The sequence below is a fragment of the Schistocerca nitens genome, chromosome 10 (genome assembly GCF_023898315.1).
Source record: "Schistocerca nitens isolate TAMUIC-IGC-003100 chromosome 10, iqSchNite1.1, whole genome shotgun sequence".
NCBI lineage: Eukaryota > Metazoa > Arthropoda > Insecta > Orthoptera > Acrididae > Schistocerca > Schistocerca nitens.
Genome location: NC_064623.1, coordinates 143,118,109 through 143,135,918, shown reverse-complemented (window position 1 = coordinate 143,135,918; position 17,810 = coordinate 143,118,109). Strand labels below are relative to the sequence as shown.

Sequence of the window (17,810 nt, the reverse complement as noted above, 5' to 3'; positions counted from 1 at the left end):
TAGTGACATGTGTCAAAGTCAGTAAATTTTGTGTTGGAATCAGCTAATTTTGTGTCAAAAGGTTTTTCATTTTTTTTTTTTATGCTCAATGGACACGAAATTGGGAAAGTGTCTACATTAACACATTGTCCTACCGTCTCACAGTACATACTTGCTGCAGACAGTGATGATGTGTATAAAGCACCAATTATGATAGACAACGACAAGGGAAAGGCAACCACTAACATACAGTGGATTGATGCACAGAACTGCATTCACGCTAGCTTGTGAGTGCTAGCTCTTTTTCCAGCAATAGTACACACATTCACACCATAACCACACAGACATACGAATGATGTGACTGATTATCGATATTTGATCACTGAAAGTGATGGAAGTGGGGAATGGAAAGAGAAGGACACAAGGAGGGGTAGCGGAAAAGAGGCAGCTCTCTGAACAGATGACTTTGCAGCTGCACAATGAAATGAAAAGAGTACAGAGAGTACACCAGAAATAAATGCAAGAAGAGGGAGAGGTGGAAAAACTGAGAAAGGGAAATGAGAGTAAGGTGAAGATGAAGAGAAAGAAGTGGAAGGGAGAGAGAAGGGAGTGGGGTTGGAAAAGAGGGAGAGGAAGAGAGGTGGGAGAATGTCCACATGGTGGTGATGGTGGTGGTGGTGGTGGTGGTGGTGGTGGGTGGGTGGAGGTAGGTGGGTGGAGGTAGGAGGTGTGGAAGAGGAAGAGTGGTGGGGGAAGGTAGTGCATAACCTGGACGGAGGAGTGGTGTGGGCAGAAGAGAATAGGGAAAAGGCGATATAAGGCAGTGCGAACAGATTATTGGAGGTTTAGGCCAGGAGGATCGCGAGAGCGCAGGACATGTTGGAGTGTGTGTGTGTGTGTGTGTGTGTGTGTGTGTGTGTGTGTGTGTCAGGCCTTGCACCTGGGCTCATCACAAGGGAGTGACCAATGGGATGCAGGATTGGGAGTAGGACTGGAATAGGGATGGGAAAGGACATTCCGTAGGTATATGTGGGAGAGATTTTGGATAGAATATCCCTTGCTAGGAGAATTTGGGAAGAGCTGGTGTGTATGATATCAGGAGGACATTGGAAAAGGTAGTGTTCAGTGGCCCCCAAGACCACAGGCAAGAGGACTGTGGTGTACAACGGCATTGCATACAGTGGTCAACACGGAGACTGACATTAATGGGACAGGAACTGTGAAGAGGAGGCGAAGGGGGGTGAGCAGTGTTTTGAATTTAGGATGGGAAATTGCGGACAATAATTTGGAAGTGTTGATGGTCAACAAAGGCAGAGATTTGTTCTGTGGGAGCATTGCACCCAGTCACAATGTATGACCACAAGAACAAAATATTTGATGACAGAATTGTATGTTTATTGTATTATTTCTGCAGTTTGTCTTGTTATGGCGGATTTTCCTGCAGGTAAATCAGGAAAACATTCAGAGTGTATGATTCCAGTGAATGGTATGTTGGACTATGTATCTCCCCTTGTTTCAATTTATATCACAATGTACTTCACTATGAACAGTAAATTTTGCTTTGTTTTTGTGTGTTTCTTTAGATCTAAATGGGCTGTAAAAGAAATTTAAACATAAAGTTTACTTGATGTGCATCTTCATATTTTTGCGCTGCAAAGACTGATCCATAAAATTTCGGGTGTGCAGCTGCATAAATTCAACTTCTTCTTCTAATATTTCGGCTGAATACCGTCCAGCCACATTCAGAGTGAGCCGAGGTGACAGTCACCTCAGATGGCTGGACGGTATTCAGCCAAAATATTAGAAGAAGTAGTCCAATTTATTCTGTATTCTAGAAAACGAGAAGAGGGCTAGTACTGAAAAAGCAGGGCAGTGCCTGTACTTCACTGCTACACAGCAAGCAGAGCTATAGCAAAGAGTGCAAACAATGTAGTACAATGGCACACAGAATGTTGGTCTGCAAACTCTAAATACGGAATATCTGATCTCTGCCACTTCAAGGTGTGCTAGTACTGATGATAAATGTGTAGGCAGGAAAAACCGTCTGTAGCTGAGACACCTCAGTGCTGACAAGACTACAGACACCTCTGTTTCTACATCTACATCTACATGGATACTCTGCAAATCACATTTAAGTGCCTGGCAGAGGGTTCATCAAACTACCTTCACAATTCTTTATTATTTCAATTTCGTATAGCGCGCGGAAAGAATGAACACCTATATCTTTCCGTAAGAGCTCTGATTTCCCTTATTTTATCGTGGTGATCATTCCGCCCTATGTAGGTCAGTGTCAACAAAATATTTTCGCATTCGGAGGAGAAGGTTGATGATTGGAATTTCGAGAGAAGATTCCGTCGCAACGAAAAACGTCTTTCTTTTAATGATTTCCAGCCCAAATCCTGTATCATTTCTGTGACACACTCTCCCATATTTCGCGATAATACAAAATGTGCTGCCTTTCTTTGAACTTTTTCTATGCACTCAGTCAGTCCTATCTGGTAAGGATCCCACACCATGCAACAGTATTCTAAAAGAGCACAGACAAGCGTAGTGTAGGTGTGTTACATTTTCTGTCCTGCCAATGAAACGCAGTCTTTGGTTAGCCTTCCCCACAACGTTTTCTATGTGTTTCTTCCAATTTAAGTTTTTCATAATTGTAATACCTAGGTATTTAGTTGAATTCACAGCTTTTAGATTAGATTGATTTATCGTGTAACCGAAGTTTAATGAGTTCCTTTTAGTACTCATGTGGATGACCTCACACTTTTTGTTATTTAGGGTCAACCGCCACTTTTCGCACCATTCAGATATTTTTTCTAAATTGTTTTGCAGTTTGTTTTGATCTTCTGATGACTTTATTAGTCGATAAACGACAGCGTCATCTGCAAACAACCGAAGATAGCTGCTCAAATTGCCTCCCAAATCGTTTCTATAGATAAGGAACAGCAAAGGGCCTATAACACTACCTTGGGGAACGCCAGAAATCACTTCTGTTTTAGTCGATGACTTTCTGTCAATTACAACAAACTGTGACCTCTCTGACAGGAAATCACAGATCCAGTCATGTAACTGAGACGATATTCCATAAGCACGCAATTTTACTATGAGCCGATTGTGTGGTACAGTGTCAAAAGCCTCCCGGAAATCCAGGAATACGGAATCGATGTGAAATCCCTTGTCAATAGCACTCAGCACTTCATGTGAATAAAGAGCTAGTTGTGCTTCACAAGAACGATGTTTTCTAAATCCATGTTGACTGTGTGTCAATAGACCGTTTCCTTCGAGGTAATTCATAATGTTCGAACACAATATACACTACTGGCCATTAAAATTGCTACACCAAGAAGAAATGCAGATGATAAACGGGTATTCATTGGACAAATATATTATACTAGAACTGACATGTGATTACATTTTCACGTCATTTGGGTGCATAGATCCTGAGAAATCAGTACCCAGAAGAACCACCTCTGGCCGTAATAATGCCCTTGATACGTCTGGGCATTCAGTCAAACAGAGCTTGGATGGCATGTACAGGTACAGCTGCCCATGCAGCTTCACCACGATACCACAGTTCATCAAGAGTAGTGGTGGTGGTGGTGGTGGTGGTTAGTGTTTAACGTCCCGTCGACAACGAGGTCATTAGAGACGGAGCGCAAGCTCGGGTTAGGGAAGGGTTGGGAAGGAAATCGGCCATGCCCTTTCAAAGGAACCATCCCGGCATTTGCCTCAAACGATTTAGGGAAATCACGGAAAACCTAAATCAGGATGGCTGGAGACGGGATTGAACCATCGTCCTCCCGAATGCGAGTCCAGTGTGCTAACCACTGCGCCACCTCGCTCGGTATCAAGATTAGTGACTGGCGTATTGTGACGAGCCAATTGCTCGGCCACCATTGACCAAACGTTTTCAATTGGTAGGAGATCTGGAGAATTTGCAGGCCAGGGCAGCAGTCTAACATTTTCTGTACCCAGAAAGGCTCGTACAGGAGCTGCAACTTTATGTCGTGCATTATCCTTCTGAAATGTAGGGTTTTGCAGGGATCAAATGAAGGGTAGAGGCACGGGTCGTAACACATCTGAAATGTAACGTCCACTTCAAAGTGCCATCAATGCGAACAAGATGTGACCGAGACGTGTAACCAATGGCATCCCATACCATCATGCCGGGTGATACGCCAGTATGGTGATGACAAATACACACTTCCAATGTGCGTTCACCGCGATGTCGCCAAACACGGATGCAACCATCATGATGCTGTAAACAGATCCTGGATTCACCCAAAAAAATGACGTTTTGCCATTCGTGCACCCAGGTTCGTCGTCGAGTACACCATCGCTGGCCCTCCAGTCTGTGATGCAGCGTCTAGGGTAACCACAGCCATGGTCTCCGAGCTGGTAGTCCATGCTGCTGCAAACGTCGTCAAACTGTTCGTGCAGATGGTTGTTGTCTTGCAAACATCCCCATCTGTTCACTCAGGGATCGAGATGTGGCTGCACGATCTGTTACTGCCATGGGAGTAAGACGCCTGTCATCTTGACTGCCAGTGATACAAGGCCATTGGGATCCAGCACGGTGATCCATATTACCCTCCTAAACCCACCGATTCCATATTCTGCTAACAGTCATTGGATCTCGACCAACGCGAGCAGCAATGTCGCGATACGATAAACTACACTCACGATAGGCTACAATCTGACCTTTATCAAAGTCAGAAACGTGATGATACGCATTTCTCCTCCTTACACAAGGCATCACAACAACGTTTCACCAGGCAACGCTGGTCAACTGCTGTTCGTGTATGAGAAATCGGTTGGAAACTTTCCTCATGTCAGAACGTTGTAGGTGTTGCTACTGGTGCCAACCTTGTGTGAATGCCCTGAAAAGCTAATCATTTGCATATCACAGCGTCTTCTTCCTGTCGGTTACATTTCACGTCTGTAGCACGTCATCTTCGTGGTGTGGCAATTTTTAACGATATGGGCCTGTTTAAGCAAAAGACAAATGATTGCCTAACCTGCAACAATCACATGATATTTGGCATTAAATACTCCTGTTTCATCAGCTTGTCTGTTCATTTTGTCTGAATCACTGACCCCAGTGGAATGACAGTTCGCTAGTTACAGGTTAGCACTGACTGATGGCTAAACGTGATGTGCTGCTTGCAGCCTGTCTGGGACTGCTGCCTGCCTGTTGTGGGTGGACTTCGTCACTCCACAGCATCAATCCTGATGGATCGCAGGTCTGACTGATAGAAGAACGCTAACCTAAGGGCCTTTTTCCTCTGGTGAAATGCCATCTTCCTTCAACATACTAAAACTGCAGTCAGGATCCAAGGATTGAGTTTTTGAAAAATCTGCAAAAAGAATACAGGAGGTATGACAAAAGTTTGAGAAGCCAATACAAAAGCAATGGAAAGGCAAGGACCTGCGGAACAGTGAGCAAGTCAGCTTCCACTTTTCATAGCTGGTTACCAAGCTGTGCATGACAAATGGGAAAAAATTCAAGAAATTTTTAATGAAATCTAGTGGTCCATATCGGATTACTGAGATGACCTACCAGGTTAATATGGAGATACAGTTACCTACCAAAACACTGATTATACATATTAGTAGAGTGAAGCCCTTTGATGGTGCGATAGACACATTACTGCAAATTCCTTAAAGGTACTACAGCAGAACAAGAAACTGGGGAAGGTTAAGAGGAATGCGCTGCCAAATACTTGTGCTACGCACAGGACACCAGATGAATTTAAATTGAGGAACTAATTTTACACTGTACTTTTCCACGTTTTTCCCCTTTCCTATGCAGTATTACTTTTTATATTGCATGTTAGGGATTGATAAGAAATTAGGGTAAGTCACTTGTTGTTGTTAGGGAGCATTCTTCTGAAGAAGGAAAGGGAATTGATGGGCATTCCTTTCCGCTAGTTGGAATGATGGGAGGGACACCCCAAGGAAGTACCGTATTTGTGACGCTGCAACATGTCATTGGAGAATCGAGAAGTGCCATCCTGAATTAATCGTTGAACACCAGGATGTTACTTTCAAAACAAGCAGACATATTGCTGACTAGACATCACTGGATACTAGGACTAAGTTTCAAGATATGAAAAGTTAGAGACAAGATTCGCAGGCTGCTAGAGGTATTCAGGGAATTACGCAAGACGGCACAGAAAGAAGCTGTTGTCTCTGAGATTAATGACAAATACAAATGGTTGCAACTGTCGTTGTATGACAAGTTAAGAGCATGGATAATGCAAATAACAGAGGTAGTACCACGGGCAGTTGTACGCAGAAAGAGGTGGTGGGTGAACGCAGGTGGGATCTAGGTATAAGCCTTATTTGGGACAGCAAACAAAAGAAGATGTGATTGAACTCAATACAACTATAAGTCAAGTGCAACATACAGTGTGCAATCTATCGAGGAGTCTCATACCACTCAACCAACGAACCTGGAATGTAATGTACTGACCAGTATTAGAGTCATACCGGAGGCACCTGAAGACCTCATAGGATATGTACGCAATACAGTAGCAACAGTCAATAATAACCTGGTGGTCATTCAGAAATGACCATCTCTAGACTGTTACAGATACTGGTGGTCAGTGTTAATGAAGCTACACGTCAAATACAATAATGCAAGAGGCCATTCATCAAGCAGTAGTGGGCAATTAAGTTTGGCATTGATGAGGCCTGACATTTTTTGTAAGGATTACATGAATCACAGAGAGATTTTCCAATGGACCTACAGCATGCAGTCGAGTTCATGCAACAATGGATAAGATGAGATTAATGATATCAAACTGATATCTGGTAATGAATCCACTCATGTTATCAATGGTTAGCTGGTTGGTTGGTTGATTAAAGGAATCAAAGTACTAGGTCACCAGCCCTTTTCTCCTCAAACTCAAAGATCTCCATCTTGGAACATCAGAGATGACCTACTGCACAAAACCTGATGAAAGAAAATCCAAAGGTCAATGAAGGCTAGACAAGGAACAAAAAAGAAGAAAGAGGGAAAAAGAGGGAATATAGGAAGAAAGGCAGGTGAGATGCCCTATCTAGGACAAGAAAGGGAGAATATAGAAAGAGAGGCAGGTGAGATGCCCTATCTAGGATAAGAAAGGGAGAATATAGACAGAGAGGCAGGTGAGATGCCCTATGTAGGGCATGACCCGAAGGCCCCGAAAGCGAGGGGACATACATCTCCCCAACGCACGCCACTTACCAGAGGTACACTATGAGATCAAAAGTATCTGGACACCTGGCTGAAAATGATTTACAAGTTTGTGGCGCCCTTCATCAGTAACGATGGAATTCCATATGGTGTTGGCCCACCCTTAGCCTTAATGACAGCTTCCACTCTCACAGGCATATGTTCAATCAGGTCCTGGAAGGTTTCCTGGGGAATGGCAGCCCATTTTTCACGGAGTGCTGCACTGAGGAGAGGTATCGATGTCGGTCGATGAGGCCTGGCACGAAGTTGGTGATTCAAAACATCCCAAAGATGTTCCATAGGATTCAGGTCAGGACTCTGTGCAGGTCAGTCCATTACAGGGATGTTATTGTAGTGTAACCACTCTACCACAGGCCGTGCATTATGAACAGGTGCTCAATCATGTTGGAAGATGCAATCACCATCCCCAAATCACTGTTCGACAGTGGGAAGAAAGAAGGTGCTTAAAACATCAATGTAGCTGTGATAGTGCCACGCAAAACAACATGAAAACACAACCACACCACAACACCGCCGCCTCCGAATTTTACGGTTGGAACTACACACAATGGCAGATGACGTTCACCGGGCATTTGCCATACCCCCACCCTGCCATCGGATTGCCACATTGTGTACTGTGATCTGTCACTCCACACAATGTTTTTCCACTGTTAAATCGTCCAATGTTTATGCTCCTTACACCAAGTGAGGCATTGTTTGGCATTTCCCGGTGTGATGTGTGGCTTATGAGCAGCTGCTTGACCATGAAATCCAAGTTTTCGCACCTCACGGTTAACTGTTCTAGTACTTGCAGTGGATCCTGATGCAATTTGGAATTCCTGTGTGATGGCCCGGATAGATGTGTGCCTATTACACATTACGACCCTCTTCAACTGTCGGTGGTTTCTGTCAGTCAACAGACGAGGTCGGCCTGTACGTTTTTGCACTGTACGTTCCTTCATGTTTCCACTTCATTATCACATGGGAAACAGTGGACCTAGGGGTGTTTAGGAGTGTGGAAATCTTGCGTACAGAAACATGACACAAGTGACACCAAAACACTTGACCATGCTTAAAGTCCGTGAGTTCTGCAAAGTGCCCCATTCTGCTCTCTCACGATGTCTGATGACTACTGAGGTCACTAATAAGGAATATCTGGCAGTAGGTGGTAGCACAATGCACCTAATATGAAAAACTTATGTTTTTTGGGGTGTCCAGATACACAGTGTACCTCAATCACTCAGAAATTGGCTAGGTAAGACTATCAACACAGACAGGGCAGGAGAAGCACAGATAGACGTAAGTTGAACAAGTCAAAAAGACCAAGTGAGAGGGTGGGAGGAAAAGTAAAAGAACAGCTGGGGTGGGGTGGACCACCAAGCTCAGACAGCCGCAATCCAGTCTGGGCAATAGAGTACCCTGCCAACCCCTCAATGGGGTGATAAGGTTAAGTGGCCCCTCCTCAAAGGGATTGGGAAAAGCTCTCTTCACGAATAAAACATAAAACTAAGTCAGCCACTGCGGTATTGTCTCCTAATACCAGATGTAGTGAGGCAGGAATATTAATAAGAGTCTGCCTCAGGGCAGCTAGATTGGGACAGTCCAGCAAGATGTGGACCACTGTCAAAGGGGATCCAAAATGACAGTAGGGTGGGTCCTTGCATGATGGAGGAGATGACTGAGTCACGCGAATATGGCCAGTGTGGAGCAGGCAAAGGATGGTAGAGTCCTTGCGAGAAGCCTGCACGGAGAACCTCCACAATTTTGTAGTCTCCTTCATCACCTGTTCATTCCATATTCCAGATCCCTAAAACTTGACAGCGTAATACCGATCAGAGGTCTGTTTCCAAATTATTTATATCAAGAGTTGGCTTACTGGTAGCCAGTTTGGCTAACCTATCAGCAAGTTCATTCCCCGGGACCCCAATGTGACCCACATTTCAGACAAAGTTCACCGAGCGTCTACACCGTTCACGGGTATATAGGGAATTCTGGATAACTGTGACCGAGGAATGACGAGGGTAACACTGGTCAAGAGCTTGCAAGTTGCTCAAGAAGTTGCTACACATGAGAAAGGACTCACCAGTGCTGGAATGGCCGTCTGGCAAGGAGCACAGTTCAGTATGTATGAATGCATGCTTTCACGGCGATATTCATTAATAAAATATTCTTGCGTTTCAAATCACATCAACAGGTTAACTACTCCCAGCTTTTGGCAGAGATCTCCTCTGCCATTGTCAAGTGTACTTACATAGCCACGCCACCATCAGTGATGTCACTGGTGCCTAGTCCCACGCCCGCTCCAACTCCCCGATCATGGGATCCCAAGCCGTTTTCAGCCGCAACCCACTGTCTTTATAGAGGGTGTTGACTGATATTTTGATCTCTATTGCTTCATGTATTATGCTATTCCAGAAGCCGTTGGTCCATTTAATAACAGAAGTATCATCGGAAGCAATTCAGTGTCGACCCTTGTATCAACCCTCGTATCATACAAGCTTTTGTTTGTTTTGTTTAGAACAGCTCAGTGTCGGTTAGACCGTCAGTGAGAGTGCACCGCGAGTTCTAGCTGCTAATAAGAAGAGTACACTGTTCGTTTATTACATATTTTTACGACCTTCAAACAGCAGCGACTTCAGTAATGTTAGGAACTGTGATTGCTGTGTACAGATGCGGGCTGAGTTGTTGACCCTTCACTCACAGCTCCAGGCAGTGTTTGCTTCTGTCACGCAGCTTGAGGCTGCTGCCTAGGGGCATCACTGTGGGGGGCTGGATGCAGGTATGAGAGGGATGTCAAGTGCGTCCTACGTGTCCGCTGATCGGTCCACTGCTATGGCTGCCCCGGGTACTGCCTGCATTGAGATTAACCCCTCACCTGTGGTCGAGTGGGAGATCATTCCAAAGTCTGGCAGACAGTGAAAGACTTTCCGAAGGGCCAATCGTAGGGCCTCACCAGTTCGTTTGACGAACAGGTTTCGGGCGTCATCTGTGGTTGAGGAAGTCTCCAAGATGGATACAGTTGTTCATGCTATTCCAGAGGAAACTTCTCGGCCCGCAAGGCGTGGGCATTCACAGAGGATGGTTTGCTGGTAGTTGGGAGCTCCAACATTAGGTGCGTGATGGGGCCCCTTAGGGACATGGCTGCCAAGTAGGGGAAGGAAGCAAGTGCACACTCCGTGTGCATATAAGAGGGAGTCATTCCGGATGTGGGAAAGGTGCTTCCGGATGCCATGCAGAGTACAGGGTGCAGCCAACTGCAGGTGGTGGCCCGTGTCGGTACCAATGACGTGTGTCACTCTGGATTGGAGGAGATTCTCCCTGGGTTTCGGGCAACTAGCAGAAATGGTAAAGACTGCCAGTCTTGCTTGAGAAATTAAGGTGAAGCTCACCATCTGGAGCATTGTCGACAGAACCGCCTGTGGTCCTTAGGTGCAGTTCTGTGACCGTGTAGGCTGCAGATTCCTTGACTTGCGCCATCGGGTTCCGCTTAATAGGTCAGGAGTCCACGACACACAGGAAGTGGCTACGTGGGTAGTGAGGGCTGTGTGGAAGGGACTGGGCGGCTTTTTAGGTTAGAGGGTCTTAAGGAACCACGGAAAGGGCATCCATCTAAAAGGGGGCATGTAAAACACAGTAAGGTAGTTGTAGAATCGATCGGTATTGTAGTTGTAAACTGTTGTATCTGTGCTGGGAAAGAACCAGAGCTCCAAGCACTAATAGAAAGCACTGAAGCTCAAATAGTTATAGGTACAGAAAGCTGGCTAAAGCCGGAAATTAGTTCAGCCAAAATGTTTTCAAACACCCTAACAGTGTTCAGAAAGGATAGATTAAATACAGTTGGTGGTGGAGTATTTATTGCTGTCAGAAGTAGTTTATCTAGTACTGAAATTGAAGTACATGGTTCCTGTGAAATAGTACGGGTAGAGGTTATACTTGACAATCGGACTAAACTATTAATTGGATCGTTTTACTTAGAAGATATAGTTGCTGAACAGATCAAAGAAAACCTGAGCCTCATTTCAAATAGGTACCCCACTCATACAATTATAGTCTGTGGTGGCTTCAATCTACCCTCAATATACTCAATAATTATACATTTAAAGCTGGCAGCAGGCATAAAACGTCATTCGAAATTGTATTGAATGTTTTCTCAGAAAATTATTTTGAACAATTAGTTCATGAGCCCACTCAAAGTGTAAATGGCTGCGAAAGCACACTTGACCTCTTAGCAACAAATAATCCTGGACTAATAGGGGGTATCATGATGAATACAGGGATTAGCGACCAATAGGCAGTTGCTGCTAGGCTAAATACCGTAACACCCACAACCGTAAAAAAGAAATGCAAAGTACATTTATTTAAAAATGCTGATAAAAATGCTCTTAACGCCTTTTTAAGAGACAATCTCCACTCATTCCGATCTGATCACGTAAGCTTAGAAAAGATGTGGAATAATTTCAGAGAGATTGTATTGATGGCAATTGAGAGATATATGCCACATAAATTAATAAGTGATGGTACTGATCCCCCATGGTACACAAAACAGGTCAGATCGCTGTTTGAGAAGCAACAAAAAAATCGTGCCTAATTTAAAAGAACGCAAAATCCCCAAGATTGACAAAGTTTTGCAGAAGTTCAAAATATAGCATGTACTTCAATGTGAGATGCTTTTAATAATTTCCACAACGAAACTCTTGTCTCGGAATCAGGCAGGAAACCCAGGGTGATTCTGGTCATACGTAAAACGCATCAGTCGCAAGACGCAATCAATACCTCCACTATGAAATGACAACAGTGAAGTCACTGATGACAGTGCCATTAAAGCAGAGTTATTAAACACGGTTTTCCAAAACTCCTTCACCAAATATGGCAAATTAAATATTCATGAATTCCAATCAAAAACAACTGCCAAGATGAGAAACATAGAAGTACATATCCTCGGTGTAGCAAAGTAGCTTAAATCACTTAATAAAGGCAAAGCCTCTGCTCCAGATTGTATACCAGTCAGGTTCCTCTCAGAGTATGCTCCATATTTAGCAGTTATATACAACCAATCGCTCACAGAAAGATCCGTACCTGAAGACTGGAAAATTACCCAAGTCACACTTATACCCAAAAAGTGAAATAGGAGTCATCCACTGAATTACAAGAAAACAATTTATTGTCACACAGTCAGCAACCGTGACTTATTAAACTGATAGTGCGGTAAATTTCACACCTGTTAGCACCTGCTTTCTTTGAAATTGGTATTATTATATTCTTCTTGACATCTGAGGGTATTTCACCTGTCTCATGCCTGTTGCTCACAAGATGGAAGAGTTTTGTTATGGTTGGCTCTCCCAAGGATATCAGTTAATTCTAATTTGGTTTCAGATAAAGCACAGTTTAAACAGAGTTTGAAAGACTTAGTAATTCTAAGTTTGTTTCAGATAAAGCACAGTTTAAACAGAGTTTGAAAGACTTTTTTATAGGCAACTCCTCCTACTCTGTAGATGAATATCTTAGCAGACACTGTTAAGCCAGCTTAAGTAAAAATGCCTGTTAGATTTCAGTTTTGACAGCACTTGGTCACAACAGTCAAGATTAGGTATTTTGTGTATGAGAAATTTATTAATAGTGCATAACAATGTTTCAGTCCGACAGTGTGTTAATTGTGTAAATATTATCCGTTCCAGTTTACTGCATTGCATTCACCTATTTCGACAATTTCCTGACAAATGATCAGTGTAGTAAGTATTATATTCAAATGTTTTATGTTATACTTTCTGACATGTTCCATACCCATGAGAATCATCTCATTTTTCGGGTCTATGCAACGAAAACTGAATCTAATCTAACGGAATGTTCTCTATTCCCAGGGCCTTGTTTCACCTTAGGTCTTTCAGTGCTCTGTCAAATTCTTCACGCAGTATCATATCTCCTATCTCAGTTTCATCTACTTCCTCTTCTATTTCCATAATATTGCCCTCAAGTCCATCTCCCTTGTATCAACCCTCTATATACTTCTTCCACCTCTCTGCTTTTGCATTCTTTGCTTAGGACTGGTTTACTATCAGAGTGCTTTATATTTATACAGGTGGTCCTCTTTTCTACAAAGGTCTCTCTAATTTTTCTGGAGGCGGCATCTATCTTACCCCTAATGATATATGCTTCTACATCCGTACATTTGTCCTCGATAGCCATTCCCGATTACCCATTTTGCACTTCCTGTTGATCTCATTTATGAGACGTTTGCATTCCCTTTTGCCTGCTTCATTTACTGCGTTTTTGTATTTTCTCTTTTCATCAATTAAATTCAATATCTCTTGTGTTACACAAGAATTTCTACTAGCCCTCTTCTTTTTATCTACTACATCCTCTGCTGCCTTCAGTATTTCACCTCTCAAAACTATCCACTCTTCTTCTACTGTGTTCCTTTCCCCCGATCTTGTCAATCGTTACCTAATGCTCCCTCTGAAGCTCTTTACAATCTGTTGTTCTTTCAGTTTATCCAGGTCTCATTTCCTCAAATTCCTATCTTTTTGCAGTTTATTCAGTTTTAATCTACAGTTCATAAACAAATTGTTGTCAGAGTCCACATCTGCCCCTGGAAATGTCTTACAGTTTAAAACCTGGTTCCTAAATATCTGTTTAACATTTATATAATCAATCTAAAACCTTCCGGTGTCTCCAGGTCTCTTCAGTGTATACAACCTTCTTTCATGATTCTTAAACCAAGTGTTAGCTATTATTACATTATGCTCTGTGCAAATTCCACCAAGCAGCTTCCTCTTTCATTCCTTTCCCCCAGTCCATATTCACCAATTATTTTTCCTTCTCTTCCTTTTCCTACTACAGAATTCCAGTCACCCCTTGACTGTTAAATTTTCATCTCCCTTGACTACCTGAATAATTTCTTTTATCTTGTGATACATTTCTTCAATCTCTTCACTAGCTGCAGAGCTAGTTGGCATATAAACTTTTACTACTATGATGGGTGTGGGCTTCGTGTGTATCTTGGCTACGATAAGGCATTCACTATGCTATTTGTAGTACCTTATACTCATTCCTATTTTTTATTCATTATTAAAGCTACTCCTGCATTACCCCTATTTGATTTTGTATTTATTGCCCTGTATTCACCTGGCAGAAGCCTTGACCTCCTGCCACCGAACTTCATGAAGTGCCACTGTATCTATATTTCACCCAAGACGATGCCATTGTCATTTAACCACACAGTAGGCCTGCATGACAATGAGAAAAATTACAGCTGTAGTTTCCCCTTGCTTTGAGCCATTCGCAGTACCAGCACAGCAGAGCTGTTTTGGTTGATGTTACAAGGCTATTTCAGTCAATCACCCAGACTGTTGTTCCTGCCACTACTGAAAAGGCTGCTGCCCCTCTTCAGAAACCATGTTTTCTGGCCTCTCACCAGATACCCCTCTGTTGTCGTTGCACCTACAATATGGCTATCTGTATTGCTGAAGCACGCAAGCCTCCCCACCAACATCAAGGTCCATGGTTCATGGGGGGACATTAGCACTGAAATGACTCAACATTAGGAAAGGTTCTGAGACACTTCACCAAGGGGAGGGAGGTAAACCCTGCAGATGGTAATATCCCAAAATGCCCTTACCCGAACAGCTACAGCTGCCAAAGGTGTATTAAGAGGCACAAGTTCGCTGTATAAAATATCCAGAACATAAATGCAAACACTGTCCGACACCCTGTCATAGGCAGCATGATTCCCATAATGTCTCCAGTATCCACGAAAGGCCAGGGTCTGTTTCGCTGGAAACCAAGTCTCCTGAGACAAAGTGCTCAGAAGATGTAGCCCAGCCAGGTGGTGGAAAAAACAGCAACAGTTCCACTGGAGAATAATGCTGTCGATGTACTGTGAGGCCATGAAGGGATCATGGAGGTGGATTATGCCTTGGGTCACCTGCTGCTTCAAGTGAGGGGTTAAGGCATACACAAACATAGGTTTTGGTTCCATTGTTCGTTGCAACCTGGGGAATCAAGGGCCACCAGAATCTCTGTCTCGGCCACAGGAGTGGAACAGGCGGAATCTGGTGGCATGGAGAAACCTCCTCCTTGGAGAATTTTTCCTTATCTTTGGATGATTGCAAGAGCTTCTCTGAACCAGTATCCAGTAATAATAATGATTGCAAAGCCCTGCAACTAGCAGTCTGTGGCTCCTTCAGCCCTGGCTGGTACACGGTTGTAGACTGGCAGGACCCTTGGAAAGAAGTGTCCCGAGGGATCCCTTCTTGGCAAGAGAAGCAGGAAGAAGGCGATTTGCCTCCAGCTGGGATATGGGGACCAATGTCCTCGGCGGGTGGGAAGTCACTGATCCTGAAGTAACTGAGGGGGAAGCAGGAAGAGGAGAGACCCAACCATCGCGAAAGGGGGAAGGGTGGAGGCAGGCTTGTTCGAGCAGCCCTGAGGGCCCACTGTAGGAGGTATGACAGGTACAAGTACTGTCATCAAAGGGGGCAATGTGGTCGCAGCTGTAGTGTATGACATTTATACGAGGGTTGGAACTAATATAGGGGCAACTATTTATTCACAACCGATACAAAAGAGTTACATGTTTGCAGCTGTTACTGCCCTTCAAAGTAATCACCAGCATTGTGTAGAACCCATTGCCAGCAGTGTGAAAGGCACTGTTAGCAGAGCTTGTTCTGTAGATGGTGTGAATGGAGTGGTCTAAGTTATGGTGATTCTCGTGTACGGCTGTGATGGTGTTATCCTAAAGCATTACATTCCTCCACGGCAGACTGTCAGTGCACAGTATTACTGTTCATTTTTGGAGCATCACCTGCAACCAGGTTTGCGAAAGAAGACTCTTTCTGCACAAACCACCCATCATTTTGCACGACAATGTGTGGGCGCATACAGCGCAAGCTGTGGCTCCTCTGTTTGGTCTATGGGACTGGGAAGTACTGTACCGTCCACCATACTCCCCGGACTTAAGTCCTTGCGACTTTGATTTGATTCCAAAGATGAAGGAACCACTTCGTGGCATTTGCTTCAGAACTGTTCCAGAGATTCGACAGGCAGTAGACCGCTCCATTTGCACCATCAACATAACAGGCTCTGCTGCAACCGCTCATACTTCTTGGTCTCTTGACAAGGTCTTATATTCTTGTATTTTCTTCTCTTTCTGGAAAACGGTGCAATCTGACAAGCAGCGAGAATAGTGCTTTCCACTGTTGACACAGATGGAGGGGCAGCACAAGGAGCATTCGCATGTAGCGGCCATCCACAATATCTACAGATGGGGCTATCATCGCAGTGCGAAGACGAGTGCCCGAATTTCAACCACTTGAAGCATTGTCATTTAGCCCCTTATGGACATGCCAGAAAGTGTGCACCCCATAGCACCAAGTTGGCGAATAGCTCGTCATCAGATTACAAGAGCAGGTCTCGGTGGAAAATGATGCCCTGAACCATATTTAGACTATTACTGGGAGTTGCAGTCACCATTATGTCACCCAACTCGTTACAAGGGAGCAGCGTCCGTGACTGGACAGGGGATGCTGTTTTCATAAAAATTGATACACTTTTCATTTTAGAGATGGCTGCCACTTCGTCAAACTCGTCTTGTACGTTCTCCATAAAGAATAAGAATGGTCAAGAAGGAATCACCATCAGTCCTTGTGCAAACCAAGTATTGCAGAGTATTGCTCTGCTTGCTGCTTAGGCTTACATTCCTCTCACAACGTAGCCAGGGAAGGGAACATTTTAGGGTCATATCTCTCTGCGTTGAAAGAGGCCTTTCCTTCTATATGGAGAGCTGGGGCCGTATGGCCACTAGTGGGAGATAATTTCATCTGCTTCATTTGCAGCTCATCCACCACCATGCCATCCACTCCAAATGGGGGCTCTCCCCATGGGCACCAGTCAGCCTCAGCAACAGCTACCTTATGAAACCGTTGGTCGGAGTCGCAGTCACGACAGGCACATACTCTTTGGTGTACATGTGGGTTTTCAGCTCAGGCACCAAAAGTGTGAACCCTGCCTGGTGAGGGGGGTTACCAGTATGCAGGTACTTGACGACCTGTCCCCACAACGGTATGGCTACCGTGCTGGGTTTTCGGTATATTGTCTTATTAAAGGGAAGGCACAACGGACCACATTGAGCAACCTTAGCTGCACAAATGGAGAATTTTGAAAATTGCTGGCAGATCAAACCCAACAATGGGGACAATGTGTGTATTTAATGAGCACATACTCACAAAAGAATTGTGATCCCTCTGGGTGGTATCACTGCTTCACCATTCACCCATATATGATGAAGTGGGAAACCATGATTATGTGGGTGCAACTATGGATCAAGGAAGTCTTAATAATTACGGAACAAGACAATGATCACACTACTGTAACAATCAAGCAACATAAAACAGGGAGTGCTATTGTTTGTCCCACTAGGATGATGCAAATGGATATAGGGTCATTCCATGTTAATTCAACCAGTTTGAGAAAATGTTCCAGCTGATAGTCTCAGATTTGGCTGAAATTTAGCACACCAATGCTACCAAGTGTGGAACACCCATGTACAAAATTTTAAGTTCCCCTGCCAACTAGTTCCAGAATTATGGCTTGTGAAAGAACGTGGCATGACCCGGAA

At 44.0% G+C, this 17,810-nt stretch overlaps 1 protein-coding gene across 2 annotated transcripts in view; it reads right to left on the bottom strand.

Annotated features, from left to right (window-relative positions):
* Positions 1–17,810, bottom strand: part of LOC126210315 (uncharacterized) — a 141,044-nt gene that overhangs the window by 43,257 nt on the left and 79,977 nt on the right. The gene's annotated exons all lie outside the window — the stretch shown is intronic.